Genomic DNA, 6,606 nt, shown 5'->3' with positions numbered 1-6,606 from the left:
GGGTACGCAGGAAGTGTTGGTGGTCTCGAGGGCGGATGTCAGTATTTTATGATCAGTAAGGATGTGAAGGGAACGTCCATCGAGGAAATGTTGAAAGTGTTTCACAGCCAAGCAGATGCCGACCAGCTCGCGGCCAAAGGTTCTCCAGCGGCGCTCAGGAGGGCTGAGCTTGTGGGAAAAGACGGCGACGAGCAGCCAAGCAGCAGCAACGGCCTATTGAGAGACTGCGCCGACAGCAGTGTCAGATGCGTCTACCACTACGCACGTTGAGGTGTCGCATTTAGGGTGAGCAAGATGTGTAGCCCTGGCAATGGCTTCTTTAATGTCTCTAAACGCGCTCAGCCGCACACGCATAGTTCTAGGGTACGGGACAATTCGGACTCTGGACGCCCGCGGCTGCAGTAGGCTGCAGCCACGGGCGTCAGTATACAAGCGCAGCGAGGAATGAAGCTGAGGTAAGAGTTAGCAAGGCTGAGAAATTCGCGCAGTTACCTTGTGGTGGCTGGTTGAGAAAACGAATGATAATTACACGAGTCGGTTGTGGTGGATTGCCGTGTTCGTTTACGCGATGGCCAATGACGCCCAACTGCAGGATATCGAACTGGCACTTTGGGCAGTTAAGAGCGAGGCCTAACTTGTTCGGCCTTGCGAGCACTCCACGTAGATGGGCCTCGTGAGTCTCAGTAATGGTACTGAAGACGAGGATGTGGTCGAGAGAGGCAAATCAGCAGACGATTTAACTTAAGACCTGGTAACGAATTGTTGAATGGTCTCTGCCGCGTTACGAGGACCAAATTGCGTGCGCAGATGATCGAATAGGCACAATAGTGTTATAACCTCTTCAGTCACGGTGTGCACACTTGTGTACATCAAGTTCCGGCACAAACCATGTACATCAACCAGCCCAAATACGCACCTTAGTGCAAGTTCGGAGGCGCGTAACGCACCGCGTGTCTCTTTAAATGGCCAGAAACTCAGTGTGCACACTCGTGCAGACTTCCTGAGGGGACTAGCGGTCATTTACATTCATTGTGCTGGGCATTGCTGCAGAGGATCACTTTGCTAGAGACACTACCACGTTCGACGATCGTTCGACGTGCCGCGTTCTAGAACGAGTCCCAAGAATATTTTCGTGCCCTCGAACGGGATACAACCAAAAAACAAATTATACATGCATTTCGGGCCTAATGGTTCATTCTGCTTATGCAAGAATTGAAGCTGACTGATTGCAAAATAAATAGATATTAAGTTACACGCCATTTAACATTAATCACTAAAACTGGCACAAAACACAATAATTCATTTTGTTTCTTGTAATGTAATGCTGAGTGCCTTGGAATCATGCCATACGAATTTGACGCACATGCAGGCAGTGCATCATAATTTGTGAATAAAGGGGATAATGGTGGTCTTAGGAATGTCTGCAAGCTCGACTGCAATTCTGTGATAGGCTTTCACCAGGTCGGCCTTACTAAAAGTGGTGCATCGGTGCAGTGCCAAAGTGAACTTCTGGACATTTGGAATTGGATAGTGATCCAGGACCTTGTTAGGAGCACCGTAACCACCGCATGAGCGCCGGGTCACCAGTCTTCTGAGACATCATGTGGAGCGGTGAGGCCAACGACTGGATGAGGGAAGAATGGGACCAATGTCAAGCATGCGCTCAAACTCCTCTTTGGCAACAGTGAGACGAACTGCTGCGAGTCGACCAGCCCGGACAAACACAGGACGGCCAGTAGTGACGATATGGTGTGTCACGCGGCAGGTGACAGACGACTGAAAGGACGGTGGTCGGAAGACGTCCGAAAACTCGGCAACGGCGCTTACCAAGGGTCGGGAGCGACTGCGTGCGCCTACGCAAGCCAGAGCGGTGTAGCGTGACAGGAAACGCTTTGGACGGCTAAGCTAGTGCCGGAGTCCAGGATGCGGTTGTGCCGCATGTCGCCGACGGGCTTGTAGTACTGTGTGGTGTTCCTAGGTGCCTTCTCGTGCCTGTGTTTCCTATCGCGCTACACCAAAAGCCTTTCAAATGAGCAACCAACAAGTCTACATTGCAACCTTAATTGTAGTGCCAGAGTAATTTGGTACCGGTGACCCGTTGGCGCACATCTGCGATTACCAAGAGCCAGAAAAATGTACGTCTGAGGCAGATGTCAGAAGATACCGACTTCTGGCCGTAAGTCTGGATGGTGGATCCGTGGACCGCGGTGAGAGGAAGGTAGTGAGAATGACGTCGTCCAGCCGACCAAGGAGAAAGGACGCATATTTTAGTGCCATTATCGACGAATTAGCTAAACTTGCCGATAAGATCGGTCACGTGGATTGTCCCGCTCGCGCTAACGACACGGTGGCTCACCGTTTGTCAATGGCCATTCTCAGGCTGCCGTGCGCAAGTGGTTTCGCTCGCGCAAGTCAGCCGTTCTTTGCCGTTCGGAAGTACGTTCTCTGGCAGCCGCAGAGTGACGCGGCCAATCAGCTACGGAGATGTGGCTGTCGAAAACGGTGCCGAATCGGCACGAACACATTGCTGTCGAAGCCTAACGACATAAATTCGAAGCAATAATAATATTATCTGGGGTTTAACGTCCCAAAACCACGATATAATTATAAGAGACGTCGTAGTGGAGGGCTGTGGAAATTCCGACTACCTGAGTTTCTTTAACCTGCACCTAAATCTAAGTACACGGGCCTCAGACATTTCCGCCTCCATCGAAAATACAGCCGCCGCAGCCGGGATTCGATCCCGCCACCTTCGGGTCAGAAGTCGAACGCCATAACCACTCGACCACCATGGCGGGAGGAATATAAACCAATAAAAACATCCGTTCGGAGTTTACAAGCTACACAGCACACGACAGCCACTCGATAGATTTGAGGTGGACGGCAACCGCTTTCGGGAGTGCGCCCATGTTTTTCGGAGGTGAAAATACGTGCGATCGACTGGACGGGTGGGTTGTTGAAGAATTTGCCAGGAACTGGAAGAGTGCAACTCTTCGTTTCGCTGGTCCTACCAGTTGCAAAACATTCCTCTGAACTTGGCTGCTTCAGCTGTCAACTAATTCCTAAGTAAAACTTCTTGACGTCAATGATAATAATATTTTCTTGGGTGTAACGTCCCCAAATCACTATATGATTATGAGAGACGCCATAGTGAATGGTTCCGGAAATGTGGACCACCTGGGGTACTTTAATGTGCACTTAAATCTAAGTACACGGGCCTGAAACATTTCCGCCTCCATCGAAAATGCAGCAGCCCCGGCCGGAATTCGATCTCGCGACCTTCGGGTCAGCAGTCGAGCGCCATAACTACTAGACCACCGTGTTGGGGTTTGGTGGACGTCAAAGGGTTACAGATTAGTGCAAATAAAAAAAAACAAAGGACTCGAGAATGATGTAGGATGAAGGAGAAAACTCGGGTGCTAAAAGTCAGCACCCGGCCTTTCTCTTTCCTCCTACTTCTTTCTCCAGTTTTTGTTTCTTTGTGCTAATATGTATCCCTTCAACTATTGCTTACTTGTCACCTGTCGTTTCATTCTGTGGTAAAAAAATATTAAATAAATAAGAATACAGAGGAACACAACGCATACCGCGTCTGGTATGGGTGCTTGGGAGTAGCTACCACGTCTGTCGCTTGAATATGGCTACAGCTCCGTGTTTTCGGATGAATCCGAACAAATCCGCTAACATTCGCCGGTATTATTTTTGATAGCTTTTATTTATCCGATAAGCTCCGCTTTCGACAGGGCATTTTTAAAGCTGACAAACATCAATCGAAAGGACGCGCCTCCATGAGCGGCAGCAATCTCTTAAACTATGCTTGCGTCTATTACAACAAGCTTTAGGTTGTAATGGGAACAAACGTAGGTGTTTTGTATTAAAGTATTTGTGCTGCTTGTATGTATATGTGCTTTCGCGTTGAAACCTTCCAGGCATCTAAAATACATTTAGTCTGTTCACATGTTTTCGTGTTCACATATTATTTCACCTAAGATTTCGGAGTATTCATAATAATAATAATAATAATAATAATAATAATAATAATAATAATAATAATAATAATAATAATAATAATAATAGGACATTCATTTTTCTTCAAGAGGATGAGGCCGGCTGGGAGAAAAAGCTGAGAAGTAGCATGACTAGCTGCCATAGGTCGGCAGTCTCACTCATGAGTCGACTCACTAAGACTCACTCAGACTCAGATCGGCCCGTGAGTTTGAGTGAGTCCGGGTGAGTAATATTTTGGTGAGTTTGAGTCCGAGTGAGTCCGGTTGAGAAAATGTTTAATGAGTCTGAGTTCGAGTGAGTCCAGTTGAGTAAAATATCGGCGAGCTTGAGTCCGAGTGAGCCCTTAGCACAACATATTTTTTTTTTGAGTGAGTCTGAGTGAGCTCCACCATTTTTTGCCGACCTATGGTCCTATCTCCTCATCATCAGCATTACTGTCAGCCTTATATCGGGTTACCTTTATACTCACGTCTATTCGCCCATGTCTCAACGCTCTCACGTTGTACGCCACCTCAATATTTATTGGTCAGAGACGTGAATTGAGAGGGGTGCCATGCCCCTCCCCCCCCACCGCAATCTTTTTCACGGAGAGTTCTTGATAAAAATATCTCGTTTGAGTCTGGTATTTCATACAGATGTCCTTACTGGATTACTGATAACTCCTACTTGAAGGTATAAGACCAAAAGGCGTATCGAAGATCACCGATTATGTGAGATAATGGAAATAAAGAGCATTGACACCAAGATCGAAAAACGGTAGCTTTAGGTTCACGGACTCAGGAGTCGACTCACTCAGACGCAAGTCAAGCCGTGAGTCTGAGTCTGAGTGAGTCCGGCTGAGTAATACGTTGATGAGTTTGAGGGAAAGTTTAGGGAACGTTTAGTGAGTCTAAGTCCGAGTGAGTCCGATTGAGGAAAATTTTGCTGAGTCTGAGTTCGAGTAAGCCCTCAGAGCAGAATATATTTGTTGAGTGAGTTTGAGTGAGCTCCAACTTTTTTGCGACCTATGCTAGCTGCTGCTCGCCCCCCCCCCCCCTCCCAAAAGTACACTTTGGCGAGTTTACAGCAGTTCAGTTCCACAGCCTTATTGACTGGATAAATTAACAAGATGTGAGAAAGAAATGACAGGATGAAAAAAACAGGATTACCAGAAACAATGCAACGCATTTTAATTGAAAGTAAGATTAATAGGTAGACATTGCAGCAAGTGATAATGCAAAGTTAATCACTGAATTTTGGAGAATTGGAGATTTACGGGAAAGAAACTCCGATAAACGTCGAATTTCCTAAGAAAAATAAACTCCGAAAAACACCCTCCGAATTTCAAGCATAATGAGCACCAAAAACACGGAAGCCTAATTATGGCTAACGGACTGGTCTACGCTGTGTCATACAACAAGGAGCTAGACAGAGCAAAGCGAAGATAAAATGGAGAGTCAAACATTTTTTTTTTTCAGAAATTGCTAAGGATGCAAATACACGTCATTGGTTTTATATTGGTATTTGCTAGTCCCCCAAAGATTTCAGTAAATGTTCAGATGGTTGATATTGCATGGAAATCCTCAGACCAGTATGACGGCTCATGAAATAGGAATGCTATTTTCCGTACGCAGTATCATTTTTTGCGGTAAGGCTGTTTACGCGACGAAAGATATGAGAAAGTGTGCGTGAACATTCATCCGATTACGCTGAACTTTTGCAGCAGCCTCTCACGCCGGTTATTGCACTCTTCTTGAGCCCTAGGTGTACAAACATGGTGGCAGTGGATCTGCTGCCCACACAAAGCGTGGTGTCATCCTTGATCAGTAGGCCTATGTATCTGTGTAGATACGGCACGTTTAATATAGCGGACACGTAGGCGCCCTTAAACGTAATTGCCGCTAAACCTGAGCGCATGACATCGAGTTTAAAGTTAGTCATCTAGAAAACTGCAGACCAAATAAATATTATAGACGCCTGCTATCCTCTGCGAGATTGGATATTCCAGAGAGCGCAATAACTCAACTTCCGGTCGCCGTCAAAAGACCAGAAATATGAAGCGTGACGTCACACCCCTGCCGTAAAATTAGCATTGAAAGGTAGGCACTGCATGACGGTGCATCAGTATCGCTAATTTGCCAGTGTCAATGGTTGGCCGATTCCACCGGGGGGTCGCTAATCAACACCGTGCCGCATCGTTGCTCTATTTTGCCAACAGACACTTTTCTAGGAAGAGAGTCGACAGAGACGTACCGCTTTTCCATTGACGTCCTACGTGCTTTTACTGCTCAGCTCACGTCACTATCCCGTATGCGACAGCGTCTTAATCTTCCTCTAGAGTGTTCTTTACGATATGGAAACGCGCGTCTCCGCTGCGTATCGCATCGAATTCAAACACAACATGTCGACTTCACACAGGCCCAGTCTGGCCTGTTCGAGAGCGTCGACTTCGTGCCTCCTGCGCACACTACGTGCTACAAGCTCTGGGTTGTCTGCTGCTCCGTGTGGATCATGCTCTTCATCCCGCTAAGCCTGACTGCGTTCGCCATGGGCCTACGTCCCATGCGCCCTCCAACGCCGCCCCATTTGACCACCGACCCCATCTGGCTGAGCAGCGAG

This window comes from Rhipicephalus sanguineus, chromosome 7, assembly GCF_013339695.2.
Source record: "Rhipicephalus sanguineus isolate Rsan-2018 chromosome 7, BIME_Rsan_1.4, whole genome shotgun sequence".
Taxonomy (NCBI): domain Eukaryota; kingdom Metazoa; phylum Arthropoda; class Arachnida; order Ixodida; family Ixodidae; genus Rhipicephalus; species Rhipicephalus sanguineus.
This window is presented reverse-complemented; position numbering follows the sequence as displayed.